We start from the raw sequence: 27,366 nt of genomic DNA on the forward strand, positions 1-27,366 counted from the left end.
GATCTAAAGCAGCCTCTAAGATATGCCTTCATCGTATCCCACTTTAGTGTTTCTCGCGTTTATTCTTCATGTATTTGACGAAATGTATTTATTTGGTCTGGGATTCTGTCCTGTGTTCCCAGCAGCTTCAACCAGAAGGGATTGAGCTTCCAAGTGGGAGTGAAATATTGTCCTGGAAATTGTAATGTGAGCAGGATCGGGTTGTGATCCGATGTTCCTCTGGGACCATGTATTATTGATGTTAAGTATGGAGTAAGTGTTGGTGATCCAAATATTTAATCTATCCGGGAGAGGGATCCTCTACCTGGTGAGTGGCATGTGTATTCGTAGGCTTCTGGGTGTTTAAAGCGCCATAAGTCAATCCATCCTACCCCATCGAACATCTGTTTCATTGGGGATTCACGCGTGGCTAGGGATGTTTGTTGTATGGTGAATCTATCTTTTACTGGGTCCATAACTTGATTGAAGTCTCCCATGCATATAATTTCCGCTAGCGGGTATTGGTGGGCGAACATGACCGCCGCTTGTAGTACATGTATGTTATCATGCGGAGGGGGATAGATGCATAAGATAACGTATTGTTTGGCATTGATTTCGGCGTACACGAAAACAAATCGGCCCTCTGGGTCTCTACGGGTGTTTATCGGGTTCCATCGTAAAGTACGATGGACCAAAAGAGAAACGCCCCTAGAGTAGGAGGTGTGTAGAGAATGGCAGGACCACTGAATCCATGACTTTTTGAGATAGTCTGTCTTGTCTGGAATTAGGTGCGTCTCATGTAAACCAATGATGTGTGGGTTGTATTGTCTGATGTGGGAAAATACCGCTGATCTTTTTGCTGAGGTGCCTAGTCCTCGCACATTCCAAGTCATACATTTCAATGACATTTATGTTTACCAGTTTGTATAGTAGGATAATACATCTTTGTACTGTTATCGTTTGTTAATAGAGATGAGCGAGCACCAAAATGCTCGGGTGCTCGTTACTCGGGACGAAATTATCGCGATGCTCGGGGGTTCGTTTCGAGTAACGAACCCCATTGAAGTCAATGGGCGACCCGAGCATTTTTGTATTTCGCCGATGCTCGCTAAGGTTTTCATGTGTGAAAATCTGGGCAATTCAAGAAAGTGATGGGAACGACACAGCAACGGATAGGGCAGGCGAGGGGCTACATGTTGGGCTGCATATCAAGTTCACAGGTCCCACTATTAAGCCACAATAGCGGCAAGAGTGGGCCCCCCCCCTCCCAACAACTTTTACTTCTGAAAAGCCCTCATTAGCAATGCATACCTTAGCTAAGCACCACACTACCTCCAACAAAGCACAATCACTGCCTGCATGACACTCCGCTGCCACTTCTCCTGGGTTACATGCTGACCAAACCCCCCCCCCCCACGACCCAGTGTCCACAGCGCACACCAAACTGTCCCTGCCCAGCCTTCAGCTGCCCTCATGCCACGCCACCCTCATGTCTATTTATAAGTGCGTCTGCCAGAGGAAAAGCAGGCACACACTGCAGAGGGTTGGCACGGCTAGGCAGCGACCCTCTTTAAAAGGGGCGGGGCGATAGCCCACAATGCTGTACAGAAGCAATGAGAAATATAATCATTTGCCTCCGCCATCAGGAGCTGTACACGTGGGCATAGCAATGGGGAACCTATGTGCCACACACTATTCATTCTGTCAAGGTGTCTGCATGCCCCAGTCAGACCGGGCTTTTTAATTCATAGACACAGGCAGGTACAACTCCCTATTGTGAAGTCCCTGTGGACCGACAGCATGGGTGGCTCCCTGGAACCCACCGGCGGTACATAAAAATATCCCATTGCAGTGCCCATCACAGCTGAGGTAGTAATGTCATGTTTAATGCAGGTGGGCTTTGGCCCACACTGCATGCCCCAGTCAGACTGGGGTTCCTTAGAAGTGGAAACAGAAGCATTCATAATTCCCTGTGGACCCACAGCATGGGTGGGTGCCAGGAAGCCACCGGCGGTACATAAAAATATCCCATTGCATTGCCCATCACAGCTGAGGTAATGTCGTGCTTAATACAGGTGGGCTTCGGCCCACACTGCATGCCCCAGTCAGACTGGGGTTCTTTACAAGTGGACAGATGTAGGTTAAACTCCGTGTGCACCTACAGCATGGGTGGCTCCCTGGAACCCACCGGCGGTACATAAAAATATCCCATTGCATTGCCCAACACAGCTGAGGTAGTAATGTCGTGCTTAATACAGGTGGGCTTCGGCCCACACTGCATGCCCCAGTCAGACTGGGGTTCTTTACAAGTGGACAGATGTAGTAACAACTCCCTGTGGACCCACAGCATGGGTGGGTGCCAGGAAGCCACCGGCGGTACATAAAAATATCCCATTGCAGTGCCCAACACAGCTGAGGTAGTAATGTCGTGCTTAATGCAGGTGGGCTTCGGCCCACACTGCATGCCCCAGTCTGACTGGGGTTCTTTAGAAGTGGAAACAGATGCATTTATAATTCCCTGTGGACCCACAGCATGGGTGGGTGCCAGGAAGCCACCGGCGGTACATAAAAATATCCCATTGCATTGCCCATCACAGCTGAGGTAATGTCGTGCTTAATACAGGTGGGCTTCGGCCCACACTGCATGCCCCAGTCTGACTGGTAATATGTACCTTAACAGTAACCTCGTTGGTGGTAATGTGGTGGTGACTGCGGACCTGGTAGCGCGGTTTTATGTAGTTGGTTTTCGGAATGTGGCCAGGATTAAGTGGGCCGTGGCGGGGGGATGGTGGTGGTGCTCTCTTGTTGTGTCGCTAAAGGTGAAATTCTTGGACTGCCACCAGACGGACCAATGCAAAGGTATTTGCCAAGTATGTTTTCATTGTTGGAGGAGGAGGGGAATGTTTTGGAGGCACTATGTGTCCTCTACACGTGTCCGTGGTTATATGCACCTTAACAGTAACAGCGTTGGTGGGAAATGGCCTCGCCGCCATCATGTCTTTGTGAAGCCTCTGTTTCCACACCCCAGTGACATACCATTAGCAGCGGTATAGGCAGAGCCCAGAATTATTAACATTTCAGCGGTACCATTAGGGACAGGCCCCACTAACATATCACTAGCAGCAGTATAGGGGGAGCGCAGTCTTAGTTCCATTTCAGTAATAGTAGCACTCAAGACAGGCCCCAGAAACAATCCCATTGCAGCAGTTTAGGGAGATAACAGTCTCTTTCACATTTCAGTAGCTGCAGTATAGACAAGGCCCCAGTTACATTTATGTAGCTAAAGTGTAGGCCAACCCCACACACCTTTCTGTACCATGAGTGCAGGCGAAGAACATAGAAATTACTATGATTACACTGTAGGTGAGGGCCCCAAAAAATTGGTGTACCAACAGTAGTAATGTACCTCAAAAAAATTGCCCATGCCCAACCAAGAGGGCAGGTGAAACCCATTAATCGCTTTGGTTAATGTGGCTTAAGTGGTAACTAGGCCTGGAGGCAGCCCAGTTTAACGAAAAATTGCTTCAAGTTAAAGTTTCAACGCTTTTAAGAGCATTGAAACGTATAAAAATTGTTTAGAAAAATTATATGAGTGAGCCTTGTGGCCCTAAGAAAAATTGCCCGTTCGGCGTGATTACGTGAGGTTTCAGGAGGAGGAGCAGGAGGAGGAGGAGGAATATTATACACAGATTGATGAAGCAGAAATGTCCCCGTTTTGGATGGTGAGAGAGAACGATGCTTCCATCCGCGGGTGCAGCCTACGTATTGCTTAGGTATCGCTGCTGTCCGCTGGTGGAGAAGAGAAGTCTGGGGAAATCCAGGCTTTGTTCATCTTGATGAGTGTTAGCCTGTCGGCACTGTCGGTTGACAGGCGGGTACTCTTATCTGTGATGATTCCCCCAGCCGCACTAAACACCCTCTCTGACAAGACGCTAGCCGCAGGACAAGCAAGCACCTCCAGGGCATACAGCGCGAGTTCAGGCCACGTGTCCAGCTTCGACACCCAGTAGTTGTAGGTGGCAGAGGCGTCACGGAGGACGGTCGTGCAATCGGCTACGTACTCCCTCACCATCCTTTTACAGTGCTCCCGCCGACTCAGCCTTGACTGGGGAGCGGTGACACAGTCTTGCTGGGGAGCCATAAAGCTGTCCAGGGCCTTAAAGACTGTTGCATTGCCTGTGCTGTACATGCTGCTCGATCTCCGCACCTCCCCTGCTACCTGGCCCTCGGAACTGCGCCTTCTGCCACTAGCGCTGTCGGATGGGAATTTTACCATCAGCTTGTCCGCCAGGGTCCTGTGGTATAGCAACACTCTCGAACCCCTTTCCTCTTCGGGAATGAGAGGGGAAAGGTTCTCCTTATACGTGGGTCGAGCAGTGTGTACACCCAGTAATCCGTAGTGGCCAGAATGCGTGTAACGCGAGGGTCATGAGAAAGGCATCCTAACATGAAGTCAGCCATGTGTGACAGGGTACCTGTACGCAACACATGGCTGTCTTCACTAGGAAGATCACTTTCAGGATCCTCCTCCTCCTCCTCCTCCGGCCATACACGCTGAAAGGATGACAGGCAAGCAGCATGGGTACCGTCAGCAGTGGGCCAAGCCGTCTCTTCCCCCTCCTCCTCATCCTCCTCATGCTCCTCCTCCTCCTCCTGAACGCGCTGAGATATAGACAGGAGGGTGCTTTGACTATCCAGCGACATACTGTCTTCCCCCGGCTCTGTTTCTGTACGCCGAGCGTCTGCCTTTATGCTTTGCAGGGAACTTCTCAAGATGCATAGCAGAGGAATGGTGACGCTAATGATTGCAGCATCGCCGCTCACCACCTGGGCAGACTGCTCAAAGTTTCGAAGGACCTGGCAGATGTCTGCCAACCAGGCCCACTCTTCTGAAAATAATTGAGGAGGCTGACTCCCACTGCGCCGCCCATGTTGGAGTTGGTATTCCACTATAGCTCTACGCTGCTCATAGAGCCTGGCCAACATGTGGAGTGTAGAGTTCCACCGTGTGGGCACGTCGCACAGCAGTCGGTGCACTGGCAGATTAAACCGATGTTGCAGGGTGCGCAGGGTGGCAGCGTCCGTGTGGGATTTGCGGAAATGTGCGCAGAGCTGGCGCACCTTTACGAGCAGGTCTGACAAGCGTGGGTAGCTTTTCAGAAAGCGCTGAACCACCAAATTAAAGACGTGGGCCAGGCATGGCACGTGCGTGAGGCTGCCGAGCTGCAGAGCCGCCACCAGGTTACGGCCGTTGTCACACACGACCATGCCCGGTTGGAGGCTCAGCGGCGCAAGCCAGCGGTCGGTCTGCTCTGTCAGACCCTGCAGCAGTTCGTGGGCCGTGTGCCTCTTCTCTCCTAAGCTGAGTCGTTTCAGCACGGCCTGCTGACGCTTGCCCACCGCTGTGCTGCCACGCCGCGCGACACCTACTGCTGGCGACATGCTGCTGCTGACACATCTTGATTGCGAGACAGAGGTTGCGTTGGAGGAGGAGGTGGAGGAGGGTGCTTTAGTGGAGGAAGCATACACCGCCGCAGATACCACCACCGAGCTGGGGCCCGCAATTCTGGGGGTGGGTAGGACGTGAGCGGTCCCAAGCTCTGACTCTGTCCCAGCCACTAAATTCACCCAATGTGCCGTCAGGGAGATGTAGTGGCCCTGCCCGCCTGTGCTTGTCCACGTGTCCGTTGTTAAGTGGACCTTGGCAGTAACCGCGTTGGTGAGGGCACGTACAATGTTGCGGGAGACGTGGTCATGCAGGGCTGGGACGGCACATCGGGAAAAGTAGTGGCGACTGGGAACTGAGTAGCGCGGGGCCGCCGCCGCCATCATACTTTTGAAGGACTCCGTTTCCACAACCCTATACGGCAGCATCTCAAGGCTGATAAATTTGGCTATGTGGACGGTTAACGCTTGAGCGTGCGGGTGCGTGGCAGCGTACTTGCGCTTGCGCTCAAACACTTGCGCTAGCGACGGCTGGACGGTGCGGTGCAAGACATTGCTGGATTGGGCCGAGGACAGCGGAGGTGAGGGTGTGGGTGCAGGCCAGGAGACGGTACTGCCTGTGTCCTCAGAGGGGAGTTGGATCTCAGTGGCAGGTTGGGGCACAGGGGGAGAGGCAGCAGTGCAAACCGGAGGCGGTGAACGGCCTTCATCCCACCTTGTGGGGTGCTTGGCCATCATATGTCTGCGCATGCTGGTGGTGGTGAGGCTGTTGGTGGTGGCTCCCCGGCTGATCTTGGCGCGACAAAGGTTGCACACCACTGTTCGTCGGTCGTCAGGCGTCTCTGTGAAAAACTGCCAGACCTTAGAGCACTTTGGCCTCTGCAGGGTGGCATGGCGCGAGGGTGCGCTTTGGGAAACAGTTGGTGGATTATTCGGTCTGGCCCTGCCTCTACCCCTGGCCACCACACTGCCTCTTGCAACCTGCCCTGCTGCTGCCCTTGCCTCCCCCTCTGAAGACCTGTCCTGAGTAGGCGTTGCACACCAGGTGGGGTGAGTCACCTCATCGTCCTGCTGCTCTTCCTCAGAATCCTCTGTGCGCTCCTCCCTCGGACTTACTGCCCTTACTACTACCTCACCGATAGACAACTGTGTCTCATCGTCATCGTCCTCCTCACCCACTGAAAGGTCTTGAGACAGTTGCCGGAAGTCCCCAGCCTCATCCCCCGGACCCCGGGAACTTTCCAATGGTTGGGCATCAGTGACGATAAACTCCTCTGGTGGGAGAGGAACCACTGCTGCCCAATCTGAGCAGGGGCCCGAGAACAGTTCCTGGGAGTCTTCCCGCTCCTGAGCATGTGTCATTGTAGTGGAGTGAGGAGGCTGGGAGGAAGGAGGAGCAGCAGACAGAGGATTCGGATTTGCAGCAGTGGACGGTGCAGAACTGTGGGTGGACGATAGGTTGCTCGAAGCACTTTCTGCCATCCACGACAGGACCTGCTCACACTGCTCATTTTCTAATAAAGGTCTCCCGCGTGGACCCATTAATTGTGTGATGAATGTGGGGACGCCAGAAACGTGCCTCTGTCCTAATCGCGCAGCAGTCGGCTGCGATACATATGGATCAGGAGTTCGGCCTGTGCCCACACCCTCACTTGGCCCTCCGCGTCCTCGGCCACGTCCACGTCCTCTAGGCCTACCCCTACCCCTCAGCATGCTGTATTACCAGTGATTTGATTTCCCAGGCAGGAAATAAATTGGCGCAAGCCTGCAGGCCAAATAGAAATTTTTCCCTTTTTTTTCAAGGAAAGGCCCACTGCGTATATTCAATCAATAAAATATGTCTTCTGGCCCTGCAAATGTGTCACAGAACTGCAGTGTTGCAGAGTTATTAACTACAGCAGAGCAGTGATTTCCCAGGCAGGAAATAAATTGGCGCAAGCCTGCTGTTAAACTTAGCTGGCTGCGTATGATTTTTGTTTACGTTCTCCACCCAGCACACACGTACCCAGAACGCTCAGGACTGTCAGAGGCAAGCCAAATAGAATAGTAGTTGCCCTTTTTTTTTAAAGGAAAGGCCCACTGCGTATATTCAATCAATAATAAATATGTGGTGGTGGCCCTGCAAATGTGTCACAGAACTGCAGTGTTGCAGAGTTATTAACTACAGCAGAGCGGTGATTTCCCAGGCAGGAAATAAATTGGCGCAAGCCTGCAGGCCAAATAGAAGTTTTTCCCTCTTTTTTCAAGGAAAGGCCCACTGCGTATATTCAATCAATAAAATATGTCTTCTGGCCCTGCCTACACAATTCTGTCCCTGTAGTATTACTGCAGGGCGCAATGCTCTGCACGGCCGATTTGGAAAAAAAAAAAAAAGTGCAACACTGCTAACTGCAGCCTCCACACTACTGCACACTGTTAGAGGTGGCCCTAAGAAGGACCATTGGGGTTCTTGAACCCTACACTAACTCCTAACGCTCTCCCTACAGCAGCTCCGGCACCAGCAGCACTATCCCTCAGCTATCTCACAAGGCATCTGAGGCGAGCCGCGGGAGGGGCCGACTTTTATACTCGGGTGACATCTGATCTCCCCAGCCACTCACAGCAGGGGGTGGTATAGGGCTGGAACATCACAGGGGGAAGTTGTAATGCCTTCCCTGTCTTTCAATTGGCCAGAAAAGCGCGCTAACGTCTCAGAGAGGAAACTGAAAGTAACTCGAACATCGCGTGGTACTCGTTACGAGTAACGAGCATCCCGAACACGCTAATATTTGCCCGAGCATCAAGCTCGGACGAGTACGTTCGCTCATCTCTATTTGTTAAGTGTAATAACGTATATCTAGTGTCAGTCCAGGAATATAAATACCAAAACACATCTATAGTTAACATAACTTGAATCAACAAAAACAGCTTTGTCGTGGCTTTCCTTTGTGGAACCACGGCTTACTCAATTTGGAATGTTTACACCCCTCCATATTAATTCTGAATTGATAATGCGCATAAGAAGTTTTCACACTGACACGAGGTTCAGCATGTATAGCTTCCTCAATTCTAACTTTAATGTTGGGCGTGTAGCCTCTTTTAAGAGTTTAACATCTGGGCAGGTCAAAAGATTACATAGATACAACGTATTGTTTAATTATTGGATAAGCATCTTGCAATTCTTCCATCCTCCGGTCATCTGTGATTGGCCATCAGGTGGTGGATGAAATGACTGGGTTGTCTTAGGCCCACGTGTGGTTCCTTCGATATAATTGGGTTACATCATGAGTTAGTAATAGCATAGACCTCCCATGTTATTTGCATACGTTTCCAGTAAAATTGCTTGAGTAATTATTGCGGTAGCTGTTTCAGACTGCGGTTGTCCATGTCTGAGTTATACTGTCTTCCAAAGTTGCAAAATAGATGGAAAATGTAACGTGTTTATACTATATATTATCTTGTCAGCGTTTTGAGAACAGAAGTTTCATAAGAGGATGTATTGCATATTGCGTAAATGTAAGAACAGAAGCAAACATGACATTTGGTTATACAGAATGTCAAATTCACTAATGTCCACTACCAAAGGATCAAAGTCCAAAATATAGAAATATTGGGTTTCCACTACAGACCCCCCTTGAAACTATCTGTTTCACTAAACTCGCCCTGCTCCGTCCCACCCCAATCCCCCACCGCTGACCCTAGACTCGTATTGTGTTGTACACTGGAGCTATTGCTGTCATGGGGGTATAGGATGGTTCGACATCATCGTATTCTGGATCCATGATGTTGATGTTTGCGCTGACAGTGGGCTTTTTTTTGGACATCGTAGTGAGACAGGTGGACCAGGTAGTCATCAGGGTCGGAATACACTGTATGCAACGACAAACAGAAATTAGGATGACTATAAAGGTGACAAATATAATTAGGTTAGGAGAGGTGCGACTTTTACTATTTCAGGTAAACACTGCATAACTTGTATAGAACCTCGCCTTCTTGACATTACCTCGATTCATCAACAAGAGTGCAAAGTCAGGACCATCTAATGACTGATCAACATGACTGAATCTTTGTCTTATTAGTAAGTGCATTATCATATATATTAGTCTGGAAGGAAAGAGCTACCAGGTGATTATTCCCACTTCCCTTTTCCAGAGGCAGCAAGGTAACAGGACCAGGGGCGTTGTAACACCGGCATGTTGTGTGGCATGAGCAGAGTGCACTGCAGATAAAATAAAGCAAAATCTTAGCGAAAACCTATCACAGTATTCTAAATACACAATGTTTCAAACCTTATTTTATATATATTTTTTCCTTCTCCTGTTAGGTACCTAACTGAGGAAAACAGACTAAGGTTAGCTCTTTTTAGTTAGTGCGGTCAGCTTCTTAATGGCAACTGCGTCTTTACCTGCGGGTCACGTGTTGTCTGGAATGTAGGTACAAGTCAACCCTATCATCTTACAGACACTCCCTTTTTTGGCTAAAATCGTACCTAGTGCCATTGTATTTTAAAAAATCATAGTCGAGGTAGGTCCTATTAGTCGACTAGTCGCTATAAGGCGTCCCTAGTATAACTTATAAATCACTTTTAATTGTAATAAACATAATTAATCCAGTCAACATTTTATTTACCATAATAATCAGGAAAAAAATTTAAAAACTCGTCAGGTACCCCCCTTGGCTGTCTGATGACGTCAACGTACATGTGTGGGTCAAAACTATCACCAGGAGCCTCTCTTCTCACTCTAATGTGCTGTTACAATACTAGTAGTGTGCACAGGTACGCACGGCGTGGGACTCCCTGATCTTCACCCACACCAATGTCCCTCCTGGAGATAGTCCTGATGGTGAACACGTCCAGGCCGCCTACACTGACCCTACACTACCTAGTGACAAGACTGGAAGGAACGCCGTACCTATGCGGAAAACAAGGATAGACCAACATGACAGGATAACTACAGAACACAGCAGAGTTGGATCAAGATAGAGTAACTATGGGGGGTAACCTCATTATCTTCAATGCTGTCTGACAGGATGTGGGGGAGCATAAGGGCTTTACTAAGGCACACTCCCCTGTCCAATTACTTTCTAGACATGATGTCACATTATTTTACCTGTGAAGTGTGTACCTTCGTTTACCTCATTCACTTCCGGTACCCTGTATCTGTAGATTACCTCATTCATGAGCTTCTGTGTGGTTATCTGCTCATCTACCTTAGTATCAGGGTGGGCCTCCAATCTGAAAAAGACTCGAGCAACATCAAGCACATATTCATACTCCCCAACAGGTGTGAGCTGAATGTGGTCAAATTGGCAATCCCTGAAATGGGTAGAGTGGTCAAGGCAAGTGTTATATGGCTACCTTACTTCTGTCCGGACTCGCATATGGCAAAGATCATGCTAACTGGACAAATGATGCAGCAGCTACAGAGAACCCAGGTGTCACCCATTCTTGTTCAGTGTCGATGTCATCGCTGCTTTTGATTCTGTGTACCAGTTGGGCCATCATCGGGGACAGGGACCTCTGTAGGCAATTTGTGTTGATTGTTCGCCATACGCCGTCCTGTTCTGTCGCTCCCGTCTTTTAGCCCATCTGCTTTCTTTCCTCGTTGACTTGTAACTGTAAAGTCCTTGACATATCAAAGTCCAAAGGTTTTATCAAAGTCCAAAGGTTTTATCAAAGTCCAAAGGTTTTATCAAAGTCCAAAGTTTTTATCACTGACTCATGCTGTCAGTATCTATTCTTCTTTCTTCCACGGCTTGAGAGCCGCTGCCTTTGCTGTGTTGTCGGCGAGGGTGTCATCTCTCACTTCTCCATTGTAGAAACCGGTGTGAATTCTCCATTGCCAGGTAGTAGTAGTAGGGTTTCCATGAGACTCTGCACCGCTGCACCATTCTTAATTGGCTATCCTACTGAGATAACAAGCTGTCTGGCCTCCATATTGGGCCATAATCATGAGCTATGCCAAATGCATACCAGGAGTCAGTGTAAAGAGTTGCCGTCTTACCTTCTACCACTCCACACGCCTCAGTGAGGGCCTCCGGTTTCGCTTCTTGCCCTGAGACATGCGGAGGCAGAGCTTCTGCGTTTAGGACATCTTGTTGTGTGAGCTCTGCATATCTGGTTCGGAGTCATCAATCCTCACCCTGATACCATCTACAAAAGAAAACTCAAAATATGCATCATTAACAGTGTGTACATCACTACAATAATGTCAGAATCTTGTTGCACAGAATTTTAAACAATTTTAAAAAATAGCTGATCTGCCATACTCAGATCACCTATGCCTCCCCTCCCCCTTTTGAACCGGAATACCTGATTAAAAGAAGAGTAGCCGGGTTCAAGGTATTACAACATTGGGAAGAAATATTGGGGGAGGCATGGAAAGGGCACATTGTAGCCGGATCTAATAGGCCAGAGATAAGTGCTTGGGTTGCACTTGCATGAGTAAGTTCTGGGTGTCATTTGGGGTGTGGACCACTAGGGGGTAGTCCAATACCAACTTAGAAGATTTGTCAACCATTGCCTGTACTGCTGCCACCGCACAAGCAGATGAGGGAGCTCCTCGAGTCACTGGATCTAACCTCATGGCTGTGGTTGTCCTCCGTGCTTTTGTGTCAATACTGTCGTATGGGTGGCAGTATGAAACAAGGCCCAGAAAGGTGCGGAATTTGGCAACGGGTGTATGTACAGGTATGGCCTGGAGAACTTGGTTAGTCTTTGGAGGCCTCCAGGCCTTACAGCCTTCTGCAAGAGAAATTAACAGTGAAATTGTGGCCGGTTGGCAGTTTTTTCCAAAGCATCAGCACACAGCACCTAACAAGTGTGGCTGACCCTTCATCCCCCTTTTTTTTTTTTTTTAAACTAGGGGGATACTGTTTGACCCAGGGGTGTGTATCCGGGTCTCATATATATTATCATGGTCGGTACATTCAATTTCCCTACGTCTGTCTTGTAGCTGTCAGGAACCGTGGAAAGCTGAGTTTCAGACAGGAGGAAAAAACAAAACTTTTTCTTCTGGCTATCTATGATTCTTACCCCCTCCTTGGATAAGAGACGTGTTCTTGCATCATCTAGCTCCACCCCTCTGAATCAGGCTAATCCCTTACTTCCTTATTCTCTCATTCAAGGTTGGCAGTCCTTGGATACACATCACAACCCAATAAAGATAGTCTTATGCATCACACAATTTACATTTTACAGATTACGGGTCAATCTGCCCCGTTCCTCCTGTGGATACCTGGCCTTATCGTTACCTGCTTGTTTCCTATTCCTTGGCTTCTCTACAGTTTCTCTTACTCCCTGTAGTTTATTTATTTATTTTATATTGTCTGTGAATGTACTTTACTGGTGCTGGGACGTTGTCAGGGCTAGTAACTTCCTCTTTTTAAAATCTCTCGCTCCCGTGACAGCCTAGCGACAGGATTACAAGGGAGAACGTGGCTACTTTTTACTTTTACAACAGTTTTTGTCCCAGACTTCCGGCGACTGGGCAGATGCAGTCTTAGATGCCGGGCATCTCCATCTGATTGGTAATGTACTGCAATTCTCTCTATTCACTAAACTGTTATATTGAACGCTGGTGTCTTTGGCGTGTGCTGATACAGACGCCATTTCAGCCCACCTTCTCTTCCTCTTTCTGACACTTAGGGAAATTCTAACGTCTAATGCATAAATCTTATGTTGTAACCTTACGGTCACAGCGGTGACCACCTAACATTGTATGTGGTTACAATTGAATTGGGGACTTGGCAAACATAGATGTATTCTTAAGAGCCCCCTCAGGATGTGAGTGGCATATAACTTTTTACATTTGTATGACGGACGTATAGTTTATTTATTTATTACAGCACAGGAATTGCTTCACTTCTATTAAGAGTTATGGCACTTCCTCTTTTTAAATGAAGTTAGCAGCCTTTTTTTTTTTCTCTCTACACATTCAGTTAACCCTTTTTATACATTCACTTACGGGCACAAGCCTATACTTTCAACGTTTAACAACCCAACAGCAACACAGTCTAGTAGTCTGTCTTACTAGAAGGGATCCAATAATGCACATGTATCCTATAAAGTCCAAACCCACAGCGCGCCGCTGTGTACGGTGCATTAATCTTGGCTATAACCCAGCCAATGCGTTCTCATTGCCAACAATCTCTTCTTACAGTTGAGCAGGACTGATACTACTTCTATATGACAGACAAACAAACTATTCCTATATAACAACTCAGCAGGATTAGCTCTACACAACAGACAAGCACACTAACTTTATAAAACTGACAGGTAGGACGTTTTGAGCACACAGAAAGATTGCTTGATTAATCAATGATAACTTGACTCTCCACCCCTTCCACACTTTTCTGGAGGGTGTAAGAATTGACCTTGCTACATTGTTTGTTGCCTTTCAATTTCAATCATGGCTGTCAGATTCATGATTATAGAAGTCTCCTCAGATGCCGGACATAGTATGTCCCGCCCTAGAGTCTCTAGCATTTCTGTCACTACACAGTTTATTGATCTACCCTCAGACGGAGGGATCTACTCGTGCACGTTTAAACGATAAACAAATATTTGCAGACCATCATCCTCAAACAGTGGACCGTAACCACAGCGGTGGGCGGGGTAGGGATTATTTTGACTACAGATCTCCCATCCGAGGGTACTTATCGTCAATATCAATCCTTTTTGGCAATTTGGGCAAGACATGTGTGGTATACCCACACAACTAAACAAACAAATAGACAGAGTACCGGTACGGCTGGTTTTAGTCTCACTGCCCCTCGGGATCCGGTCTGTCAGTTCCCTTTCTTCGGAAGCCTTTTACCAGACTTTACCGAAGTAGCGATACCTGCCCAGACGTTTGACGGCTTCCTGACCCTTAGGCTTTGTAACCAAACCGGACCAGAGCAGGAACACCTCAGCCAAACTACCCTCACAGGTCCCTTACTCTTAGGTTTTGTAACCAAACCTGACCCGAGTAATCGGGACACCTGCACAGGGTCAACCCCCCCCCCCCCCCTTAAGGCAGCTACTGACCTCGCCACTCGACCAGTACTCTCAAGACAACAGGCATGTAAACATTCCTTTATATCTTATGACAGGTTCTTATCGAGTGATCGAGACTTATAGAAATACCTGTCGAGCGGGTCCAAACCGATCGGCCTTGCACGGTCCACAGGCAAGCCTGAACTTAGCCACACAGGTATAGATAATTAATTTATCATACCATGTTCTGATGATTCTGTTGGGCCCACTAAGTCCAAGGTTGCCTATGTCCGCGTTTTCTGTCCGAGATGTTTGGAACCTATCGATCACGTCCCATCTGGGGTGCCAGCTGTCGTGGCTTTCCTTTGTGGAACCACGGCTTACTCAATTTGGAATGTTTACACCCCTCCATATTAATTCTGAATTGATAATGCGCATAAGAAGTTTTCACACTGACACGAGGTTCAGCATGTATAGCTTCCTCAATTCTAACTTTAATGTTGGGCGTGTAGCCTCTTTTAAGAGTTTAACATCTGGGCAGGTCAAAAGATTACATAGATACAACGTATTGTTTAATTATTGGATAAGCATCTTGCAATTCTTCCATCCTCCGGTCATCTGTGATTGGCCATCAGGTGGTGGATGAAATGACTGGGTTGTCTTAGGCCCACGTGTGGTTCCTTCGATATAATTGGGTTACATCATGAGTTAGTAATAGCATAGACCTCCCATGTTATTTGCATACGTTTCCAGTAAAATTGCTTGAGTAATTATTGCGGTAGCTGTTTCAGACTGCGGTTGTCCATGTCTGAGTTATACTGTCTTCCAAAGTTGCAAAATAGATGGAAAATGTAACGTGTTTATACTATATATTATCTTGTCAGCATTTTGAGAACAGAAGTTTCATAAGAGGATGTATTGCATATTGCGTAAATGTAAGAACAGAAGCAAACATGACATTTGGTTATACAGAATGTCAAATTCACTAATGTCCACTACCAAAGGATCAAAGTCCAAAATATAGAAATATTGGGTTTCCACTACAGCTTATACAGCTAATGGTGGATTTTACCAGAAAATCCGCAAATTATCAAACGATTTTTCTATTCCTCCTTCCTCACTCCTGCTCAATATTACTAAACATTTGTTATAGACACTCTAATATTCAATAGATGACGAAGGGGGAACCCCGGTCAAGCTCCAAGCGAGTATCAATTTAGACACACGCATTTACTTATCAGTTATTATTTACATATTCTATTTGTGGTCGACCGCTGTTCCCCCCCCCCCCCCCCCACACACACACCCCTAGACCGCATAAGTATAGGACATGTCATTTCCCCCCTCCACCTCCTATCATAATTCAACATCCAGTGACTTAGCTTTCTTCTCCTACAGGATAACAAAATACTGTCTGTTGGGGTCTTCCCGTTTTCCCCTCTTCTTCTCCTGCTTGTAGTGTTGGTACTCTCACTCTGTTAGCCTTTCATTTGTTTTTGTAGCCGGATGCATCCGTAGACATTCCTCTGCCTCTTCAGGCGTGTGCAGGAATACTACTTTCCCCTCTGAAACAATCCACAGTCTTACCGGATACGCCATGGAATATGGAATTTCTCGTTGTTTGAATTTCTTTTTAATTTCTACAAACGTGGCTCGTTGTTTCTGTAGTTCTGTCGAAAAATCTGGAAATATTGTCACCACTGCATTGTTGTGTGTAATGGGACTTTTTAGTCTCGCTTGTCTCAAAGCAATGTCTCTGTCCCGACAGTTGAGGAGACGTGCTCGTAGTGGTCTTGGGGGTGCGCCTGGTGCAGGTGGTTTTGTAGGTACTCTATGGGCCTTTTCTACTGCGAACATGGGTGTAAATACGTCCTCTCCCAGTGTGGACTTCAACCATTGTTGTAGGAAGGTTTCAGGGGATGAGCCTTCCGCTCTCTCTGGGAGGCCGATAATGCGAATGTTGTTTCGTCGTAGACAATTTTCCAAATCGTCCGTTTTGGAATGACATAGATCGGCTTTTTGGGTTGCTGTTTGCACTTTAGCTGTAAGCGGTTTCATCCTATCCTCCACAGTAGATACCCTTTCCTCCACCTCATTTAGACGTCCTCTTACATTTTGTAGGTCTTGACGGATCAGATTAACGTCTACTTTAATCTCCTCTATTTTCCCTGTCAGTGATGTTTTGCAGGCGTTAATAGCCTCTAGTAGTTGGCGCATCGTTGGTTCAGATTCTTGCTCTTGCTCTGTATCAGTATTTCTGACTTTAGCAGGCGTAGATTTAGCCATTTTATGCGGTATTTCAGAGTTATCGGTCCTCGCAAAGTCTTTTAGTTTATCAATTGCAGGATTGTTTTTTTGCTCATGTGCTCATGACTCCTGACAGCTGGTATCTTGTATCTGTGTTTGTGGAGTTATACCCTCTGAGCTTTGTTGTAATGGGTATCTGAAAGAGCCCATACAGTCCGTTTATGTGGCAAAGTTACTTGTCTTGCATCTGCAGGTGTTATATTTCTTTTAGAGCCGTTGCTCTCTGTAATCAGCCGGTTTATGTGGCAGGGTTGCTTATCTTGTATCTGCAGATGTTATATTTCTTTAAGAGCTGTTGCTCTCTGTGATCAGCCAGTTTATGTGGCAGGATTGCTTATCTTGTGTCTGCAGATGCTATATTTCTTTAAAAGCTGTTGCTCTCTGTGATCAGCCGGTTTATGTGGCAGAGTTGCTTATCTTGTATTTGTAGATGTTATATTTCTTTTAAAGCTGTTGCTCTCTGTAGTCAGCCGGTTTATATGACAATTACTTGTCTTAAATCTGCAGATGCTATATTTCTTTTAAGGCTGTTGTTCTCTGTGGCCACCCGATTTATGTGGCAGAATTGCTTATCTTGTGTCTGCAGGTGCTATATTTCTTTTAAGGCTGTTGCTCTCTGTGGTCAGCTGGTTTATGTGGCAGAGTTGCTTATCTTGTATCTGCAGATGCTATCTTTCTTTTAAAGCTGTTGCTCTCTGTGATCAGCCGATTTATGCGGTACAGTTGCTTATCTTGTATCTGCAAGTGCTATGTCTTTTAAAGCTGTTGCTCTCTGTGGTCAGCCAGTTTATGTGGCGGAGTTGCTTATCTTGTATCTGCAAATACTATATTTCTTTAAAAGCTAATGCTCTCTGTGGTCAGCCGGTATGTGCACTGGGTTACACTATATTGTGTCTTGCAGCTTGTTTTATAGAGTAGTGTCTCACTCTAAAGTGGCTTCTCTGTATCTCTGCCTTAATGTTGCCTCTTGCAGACGGTATTTCTTTTATATTAGGCTTTGTGGTACATAGAGATGAGCGAACACCAAAATGCTCGGGTGCTCGTTACTCGGCACGAAATTTTCGCAATGCTCGAGGGTTCGTTTCGAGTAACGAACCCCATTGAAGTCAATGGGCGACCGAAGCATTTTTGTATTTCGCCGATGCTCGCTAAGGTTTTCATGTGTGAAAATCTGGGCAATTCAAGAAAGTGATGGGAACGACACAGCAACGGATAGGGCAGGCGAGGGGCTACATGTTGGGCTGCATCTCAAGTTCACAGGTCCCACTATTAAGCCACAATAGCGGCAAGAGTGCCCCCCCCCCCCTCCGCACTGTCAGTATAAAGATCGTTCTCCTCTGGCACAGCTGTAACAGCTGTAGCAGAGAAGAACGATGTTTGCCCATTGAATTCAATGGAGCCGGCAATACAGCAGGTTCCACTGAAAGCAATGGGCTGCCGGCGATCGCAGGATGAATGGTCGTGAAGGGGTTAAATATATAACCCCTTCCCTGCAATTCATCCAGAAATGTGATACACTAAAAATATATACCGGCGTATAAGGCGACGGGGCGTATAAGACGACCCCCCAACTGTCACCTTATACGCCGGGAATACAGCGGAGCAAAGAATAAAAAGCATTACTTACTTCTTCAGACGATCTGCGCTGCTCCTGCAGACTGTCACTCCTTCCTGGTCCACGGACTAAAGCTTTCTCTATGAAAGGCTTGACATCCCCGCCTCCAGAAACACAGCCAATCACAGCAATTCAATGACATCACTGTCATTGGCTGTGATTGGCTGAAGGCACGTGTGTTTCTGGAGGCGTGGATTTAAAGTCTTTCGTAGAGAAAGCAATGCTCTGCCGGGAACCAGAAGGGAGCGACAGCCTGCAGGAGCACCGCAGAACACCAGGAAGGAGTGACAGTCTACAGGAGCGGCGCAGATCGTCTGAAGAAGTGAGTAATGCTTTTTATTCTTTGCTCCACTGTATTCCCGGCGTATAAGGTGACAGTTGGGGGGTCGTCTTATACGCCCCGTCGCCTTATACGCCGGCATATATTTTTAGTGTATCACATTTCTGGATGAATTGCAGGGAAGGGGTTATATATTTAACCCCTTCCCGACCATTCATCCTGCGATCGCCGGCAGCCCATTGCATTCAGTGGAACCTGCTGTATTGCTGGTTCCATTGAATTCAATGGGCTAACATCGTTCTTCTCTGCTACAGCTGTTACAGCTGTGGCAGAAAAGAAGGATTTGTCTTCTATATGTTCTCAATGGGGTCGGCGCTGCTGCCGCCGGCCCCACTGAGCGCATATAGAGACGATTTATGGCCTTTAGAAGGACCGTTGGGGTTCTGGAAGCCTACAATACACCTAACACTCTCCCTATAGCAGCTCCAACACGATACCACTTTCCCTGAACTAATGTCAGAATACATCCGTAGCGAGCCGCGGGAAGGGCAGATTTCAATACTCGGGTGACACCTTATCTCCCCAGCCACTCACAGCAGGGGGGTGGTATAGGGCTTAAACGTTGCAGGGGGAAGTTGTAATGTCTTCCGTCTTTCAATTGGCCAGAAAAGCGCGCTAACGTCTCAGACAGGAAAGTGAAAGTAACCCGAACACCGCGTGGTGCTCGTTAAGAGTAACGAGCATCCCGAACACCCTAATATTCGCACGAATATCAAGCTCGGACGAGTACGTTCGCTCATCTCTAGTGGTACATATATATATATATATATATATATATATATATATGTGGGGAGGGGTAGCTTCTGTGTCTTGCTTCTGTCACAGGCAGGCAATGTATGACTGGTGGTATAGTTAGGCAGGGGGTTCTTGTTTGTCTGCCTGTCTCCTTTTTCCCGCGCTTTCTCTCTGCCCTGCTGTGTAATGATGGCGTCTCTTGCTGTGTCCCTGCTAATGGCACTCGTCTCCTGTTACAGGGTGTTAGCTATGAGGGTGCCTGCTGGGAAGGATTCCGGCTCTGACCCCTTATCTGCCTTCAGGCAGGTATTTATTCTACAGCAGGGAGATCTCTATCTCGCCGGCTACCCCCTTCCCCGTGTACCTTCCTTCTCCTCACAGCTACTGGCACTCGGGCTCAGGGGCTTCAGATGTGTCTCTGCTCAGCTCTCCTCCCCGCTGCTGCTGTCGCTGGTCACCGGAGGTAGCAGGGAGGTCTCCACTGTCTTCCAGCGTTGTTTTGCGGTCCTGTGGTGTCTTTTATTGCAGCATTTTGCCAGGATTTGGAGTGTCCTTGTGGGAGCTCAGCTCAGTTGTGTCCGGCCATCTTGCTTGCTAGCCACGCCCCCTCGGTTTTTGGAGGTTTGTTGACAACCGACCTGTTTACCAAATCAACTGATCAGAATAATCTCCTCAGGTATGACAGTTGTCATACAATTAGTATGTTAAATTTTGCTCCCCTGGAGCCAATTGCTCAGGGTGAGGAGAATTGCTGATGATTCATATCTTGACTATCGATTGAACCAAATGTGCAGTAAGTTCTTACAAAGAGGGTACCCAGGATCTTTGATGGATAATCTCCACTCAAGCATACGCACCGTGTCACATGTCTCTACCCTTAGTAGTCTAGTTCGGCAAGACCAAGACTAGTGATTGCCGTTTGAATTGGTGCATGGACCATTAACCCTTTCCAATCCACTGTCTGACGTCTAAAGACATTCTGATTGAAGGCTGTACAGCTCCAATGTCGGAAGACGTCTGGCAGGGTATTCTTGCTGTAGATTACTGGCCGCTCAGTTGTCGGGGGCCTCTCCAGCGTGTCCCATATCGCAGTACTGGCTTTAGCCAGCAGATGGCGCCATTGTATGATGGCAGAAAGAGAAAGCCCCCTAGGAAACCCTGAATCCAAAATTGGATTGGAAAGGGTTAAGTGGTCGGGTATCATCTATTCTGAGAAAACATTAGTCCATCCTTCACAAGTGCTATCCAGAAATAGAGAAGTTCAAAGCTCCACTTATGATGTGCTACCATCGGGGTCCTAATATCAAGGACAAGTTGGTACATACTGGTAGAAGTATTGAGTGTGCCAGTGAGAGCCGCACATTTATTCCGGTCAAGCGGAGAGTTTGCTATCCCCTGTCTGGGATGTGCGAGTTGTGAAAGCCTTGTCAAAGGGAAATTCTTCTCACATTCCAGTACAGGCCAAAAATTTAATATTCGTGGTATGTGCGCCTGCTCATCCTCTTTTTAGTTTTTTATGCGATCAGTTGCCTGTGCAGCTTGTTATGTGTTGGTGAGACCCCCACTGAAATTAGAAAGCGTATATCTAAACATAAGAGCACCATCCGGACCGGTAACACTGAGGTTCCCGTGGCTAAGCACTTTGTTGCAATGGGCCATTCCATTACCCCGCTAAGATATCGCTAATAGTTGGGGTCTCACGTTCGCTATGAGGAGGGGACAGAGAGGGCAAGTTAAAATATCTCGAAATTGATGTGGCTTTTTAGGCTGGATACTCTCCAGCCAAGAGGATTGAATATTGGATATAATCCAGTACCATTTTTTTAATGCATTTCTATGCTTTAAAAAAAAAAAAAGATATGTTTTGCTCTGTCCTTGTCTTCTAATATGTATTTTTTCTGTGTTTTTTTTTCAGTTGACTGAGGAAAAGGCATCTGCGTGTGGATTTAGTATACTATCAAGATGGATGCGATACTCTTCTTATGCTGTCACTTTTTCCTGCTTTGAACTGTACCTGTGGAGGATATATATAGAATAAAAGATTTTTTTAAAGCCAGAAGTCATTTCATGTGTGATCAGTCATTATCTATAGTCTATCTAGATGTTGTTTATGAGTGATGTTGGCCCTTAAGCTCGATTTTGTAAAAGAGATTGTGAACGAACATTATCAACATTCCTCTAGGTTTTCTTAAAATTTTATTTTTTATACAACTTCTGTTGAATGAGCTATATTACTTTTTATTGGCCTTATATGGTCTATGTTTTGGCCCCGAGCAATACACCACCTGTCTAGATTAAACTAGGCTGTGGATTTCTCCCTATGGACTTTTTAACCCTGGTTTATGATGTTACATGACTCCGCTATGAATGATTCACGCATGCGCTACTTTGCCCGGCTAGGGTGCTTAGCGCCGGCATTATGCATTATGGGAATTCCCAGCTAGGCACTTAATGCATGCGCTCTCTGATAGGAAATCTCTGGCCAGATATTGGTGACGTTCTGGCCGTGTCCACGCGGTTAGTCTCGCGAGACTTGGGTGCTGAGAGTTATCGCTGGCACATGCGCACACTGGATTTGTTGATCCTCCTACTGAGGGATCCATTGCGCCTGTGCAGCTTTAAGGCTCCAGCGTGCTAATAAATTGCTGGGACTGCAGGATTATGATGACTTTATATGGAACGGACAGCACTAGATGATCCTGTGTAGCTTACACCTGATGCCTCTTCTTAATAGCCAATTGCTAGAAGGTGCGGTGGAGGTGTGTTATTTTGTCAATGTCTGATTGGTCAGATTTGGATATATATATATATATATATATATATATATATATATATATATATATATATATATCTGTGTATGTGTCAGTTTTAGTTAGCTTGATAAAGACCGCATCGGCGGTCCAAACGTCGCTTATGTATCTGTAACCAGTGGATTTACTGCAATAAAGCTTTCATATGATTTTATGGAGAACTTTTGAAGGATTCCCTTTTGTGCTGCTTTCCATGTGAACTTTTGTGTACTTTGCAGTGGAGGATCTTGGGAAGGCCGGATCGTTGTGTGAAAGCATGCACCTCGCATTGCTCCCCCTGCTATTGGATTTCAGGTGTCCTGCTGACCTACTGTTTTGTTTGTGGTCTAACATATCACTTTGGTATCATGAACAGGAAAAACTGCCTCTGTGACCGCATGCTAAGGACTGAGTGAAGCCAATCAACAGGGAATCCGCAAGCACTTGCTGCTGCTCCAGTAGTTGCCCCAGATCCGGTGCTTGCTGCTCCTCCAGTAGTTGCCCCAGATCTCGTGCTTGCCGCTGCTCCAGTTGCCACAGCGTCTGCAGATGCCGTTCTGATAGCCCCTAGTGCATCTGGGTTCGCGCCATTAACCATGCCGTACTGTTTAGGTGCTCCATGGCTGATGAAGTATAGCGGAGAAAAGCATATGTTAAGAGATTTTAAAGGAAAAAATGGGAGCTGTGTGTAGACTGTATCCGTTAGCAGTAGAGTAAAAAGTAAAGATTCTAATGAGACAGTTGGAAGGAGCTGCATCTAGAGAAGTTAAAACTTGGCCACGAGAACATAAAAAGACTATAGAATATTTTTGATGTGCATACAATGTCTGAAATTAAGAAAAGTCATCAAGAGAATACATTTTGGGCTTTAAATGGGCGCCACCTGGGAAGAAGGACCGTAGCCCAGGTGGACAAGGAATAGGTCCAAAACCCCTTAACAGGATTTCTAAATATGTCAGCCCACATCCCGAGGTAATATTCTATGTGGACGGCATGCCTTTGCCTGCATTATTGGACAGAGGGTCGCAAGTGACCACCATACATAAAATAGATTTTGAAAAATATTGGTCGCCAGATGTATTGAGCTCCTCACCCAAACAGTTACTTAAAGGGGTTGTCCCGCGCCGAAACGGGTTTTTTTTTTTTTTTTTAACCCCCCCGTTCGGCGCGAGACAACCCCGATGCAGGGGTTAAAAAAAACAAACGGAGAGTGCTTACCTGAATCCCGGCGGTCCGGCGTCTTCATACTTACCTGCTGAAGATGGCCGCCGGGGTCTGCTCCCTCCGTGGACCGCAGCTCTTCTGTGCGGTCCATTGCCGATTCCAGCCTCCTGATTGGCTGGAATCGGCACACGTGACGGGGCGGAGCTACACGGAGCCGGCATTCTGCACGAGCGGCTCCATTGAAGAGAGCAGAAGACCCGGACTGCGCAAGCGCGGCTAATTTGGCCATCGGAGGGCGAAAATTAGTCGGCTCCATGGGAACGAGGACGCTAGCAACGGAGCAGGTAAGTAAAAAACTTTTTATAACTTCTGTATGGCTCATAATTAATGCACAATGTACATTACAAAGTGCATTAATATGGCCATACAGAAGTGTATAGACCCACTTGCTGCCGCGGGACAACCCCTTTAACGCTGCAGCCAACAATGGACTGCCTGTACCTATAGTCAGGTATTGGGAACCCACAGTCATTGCAGGAAAAGCTGAGCTGCATAAACAAGGCATTCTAATTGTGGATGTGCCTGTTAAAAATGCCCCTATTATCATGCTTGGTATGAATATCCCCAGCAACTGCTACACAGAAATGTTAGAAACCTTACAGCATACCATGCCAGCAGCATCACAGGCTTAACGACCTGTGCTGAAGACCGCTATGAAAGCATTGTCAGCACTTCAGAGATTTGCCAACTCGAAGGGTCATGTGGGAAGGGCCCGTGTTAAAGACATAAGAACTGTAATAGTCCCACCTGAGTCTTAATATATACAGTATTGTGCTGCCAGACATGGCCAGGTCTGGAAGGATTAGAGTATGAGGCCTTAGTGGAGCCCATACATGTAGATGGACACCCTTTCTTAATAACTGCTAGAAGCATAGTCACAGTCACTGATGGGAGAGTCCCGATCAGTCTGATAAACATAGGAAATGTCCCTATCCAGCTAAAAAAATATACTGCCATAGCTCAAGTGTCCTTACTGTCACCAGAAGATGTGTTGGATTGTGAAGAAAATAGTATATAGCAGGGGGCGAAGAAAATCAATTTAGATCCTTGCAGTTCACAGTCCTGGGTCAATGACCTTCACGTAGGAGATACCCAGACTTCCACAACCCAAATTGAAGGCGTGCAACATGTTGCTGAAGAGAAACAAGCTGCCTTTAGCAAACATAACTTAGACTTTGGCAGAGTAAAAGGCATGCTTTGCTGGCTCTACCTGCCCTCCTCTTCCCCTTGCTGTTGGGGTCCCCCAGGGCTCAGTCCTCAGCCCCCTCCTCTTCTCCATGTACACAGCCCCCATTGGACAGACCATCAGGAGATTTGGTTTCCAGTACCATCTCTATGCTGACGACACCCAGCTATACACCTCCTTCCGGGACATCACAGCAACATTCCTCCAGAACGCCACCGACTGTCTGTCTGCTGTCTCTAACACTATGTCCTCTCTCTACCTAAAACTGAACCTCTCAAAACCTGACCTTTTCCTGTTTACGCCCTCCACTAACCAACCTCATCCTGACATCTCCATCTCACTGTGTAGCACCGCCATAACTCCTAGACAACATGCCCACTGCCTTGGGGTCATATTCGACTCTGATCTTTCCTTCACCCCCTACATCCAATCTCTCGCCCGAACATGTCAGCTGCACCTCAAGAACATCGCAAGAATCCACCTTTTTCTCACCGTGCACATGATAAAAACGTTCACTGTTGCCCTCATCCACTCTCGGCTCGATTATTGCTCGCTGCTGATCGGCCTCCCCTGCTCCATACTATACCCCCTCCAATCCATCCTGAATGCAGCAGCCAGGCTCATCTTCCTGTCCAGCCGCTACTCGGACGCCTCTGCCCAGTGCCAGTCACTGCACTGGCTGCCCGTCAAATACAGAATACAATTTAAACCCACTACCCTCATCCACAAAGCTCTCCACAGCACTGCGCAGCCATATATTGCTTCCCTCATCTCAATTCACCACCCAGCCCGCACCCTCCGGTCTGCTAACGAAATCAGACTAATTGCCCCTCTAATTCGAACCTCTCATTACCGCCTCCAAGACTTTTCCAGAGCAGCACCGGTCCTCTGGAAAGCGCTACCAAAAATATCCGGGCAATCACGGACACACTAAACTTCAGGCGTGCTCTAAAAATGCACCTCTTCAGGGAGCCATACCATATCTCCGAAACCAAACCCCTCTGAACTCTGCCTGATAACATGCTCCCTGTCCTATCGACTGCAGCTCCTGCTAGCTGAAACAACCGATATCTGCAGACATGCCGACTCCGCCACTATATGGCCTGACCATTGTCTGTGTGTATAGCATTCCTCACTCTGCACCTCGCTTTACTGTGCATATCTTCAGCCCCTTTACCTTCTGTATCACCCCATTATCTGTAGTATGTAAGCTCGTTGGAGCAGGACCCTCACCCCTACTGTTTCCATCAATTGATTATTTCATGTAACCGTGGTCTTGTGTTATTTCCCCTGTATTGTAAGTGCTGCATAATATGTTGGCACTATATAAATAGAGATTATTATCTCAGTCACAATACCCACTACAGGCCATGCCCCAAATCAAAGAGAAGTACCGTCCTATACCCCTTCGACCTATCAATAGAATTCAAGAACCTTAAGTCAGTCTTGCTGTACCTAGATGACGACATTGTATATCCAAAGACCGATGAAGATCACTTGCAGCACTTGAGAGAAGCCACATTGTTAGTGCAGATGGAGTGTATCCTGACCCTGACAAGACTGATGCAGTCAAAAATTGGCCCACTCCCAAAATGCTCAAAGACATCCAAAGTTTTCTAGGATTTGTAGGCGATTACCGGCGCTTCATACCTAATTTCGCACATGTAGCCACCCTTCTGCAAGAAGTCCTGAGGGAACACTCAAAAGAGTCACATTAAAGGCCTTTACTAATTAATTGGGAAAATGAGCAAGAGAAAGCATTCCAGACCCTCAAAGAAAAACTAGTTACTCGTCCTATTCTAGCATACCCAGATTATACTCTCCCCTTCAATTTGTACACAGACGCTAGTTTTAAAGGGCTAGGCGCAGTACTTAGTCAGGTCCAAGAAGGCAAAGAGTGAGTAGTTGCCTATGCTAGTCGCTCACTGAAGGTATTAGAAAGAAGTGATCAGAATTATAGCTCTTTTAGGCTAGAATTGCTTGCGTTAGTTTGGGCTGTAACAAAAAAGTTCAAGGATTACTTAGCAGCTGCAATATTCACTGCTTATACAGATAATAATCTAGTGGCTCATCTAAATTCCGCAAAACCAGGAGCATTACAGCAGAGATGGCTCTCCAGACTTCAACTTCAACGTCAAATACAGAGCTGGAAAAACCAATATAAATGCTGATGCTCTCTCTAGGTTACCCAAAGCAATAGACTACTCCCTGAGGAAGACCAGTGGAAAGAAATAGAAATGCCCAATTTTTAAGTTCATCAAGCTCAACAATGTTGTTATACCTCAGTAAATGACTCTAATCCTCCAAGTGATTCCACTGATACTTTTCAAAGATGGCTCCCGTTACAGCAAGATAGCAGAACATTTGGTGAACTACAAGAGTATTTGTTATCTGTAACTATACCCAAAGGTATGCCTCCAAGTCTTCTGATCCAGAACTACAATGTCTGTGGAGACAAAAAAAGAGACTATTCCTAAAAAAGAGTCTCATCATAAGGAGTTCCACTGATCCTTTATCTAGCAACAGTGTTCATCAGATTCTAATTTCCCGCCGAGATGCAATTCAAGTACTGTTAGCATACCATGATCAGTCAGGTCATTTTGGAGTGCATAAAACTGAAGCTACCATAAGACAGAGATTCTACTAGATTGGAATGCACAATGACATTGAAAAGTTGTGTCAGGAGTGCACTGTGTGTGAGACCCACAGAAGAGCTAAAAATGACCAAAAGGCCACTCTTCATCCAATTGTTGCTAATAAGCCTCTTGAATAGAGATGAGCGAGTAT

General features: G+C 46.9%; 1 protein-coding gene across 1 annotated transcript in view; it reads right to left on the reverse strand.

The window, feature by feature from the left end:
• Positions 1 to 19,763, reverse strand: part of LOC136631350 (apolipoprotein A-I-like) — a 44,968-nt gene extending 25,205 nt beyond the window's left edge. The window contains exon 1 of the mRNA XM_066605615.1: positions 19,745 to 19,763. The gene's annotated coding sequence lies outside the window, so the exon portion shown is untranslated. The remainder of the gene's footprint in view (positions 1 to 19,744) is intronic.
• Positions 19,764 to 27,366: the final 7,603 nt, after the last annotated feature.

The sequence above is a fragment of the Eleutherodactylus coqui genome, chromosome 6, assembly GCF_035609145.1.
Source record: "Eleutherodactylus coqui strain aEleCoq1 chromosome 6, aEleCoq1.hap1, whole genome shotgun sequence".
NCBI classification, from domain to species: Eukaryota; Metazoa; Chordata; class Amphibia; order Anura; family Eleutherodactylidae; genus Eleutherodactylus; species Eleutherodactylus coqui.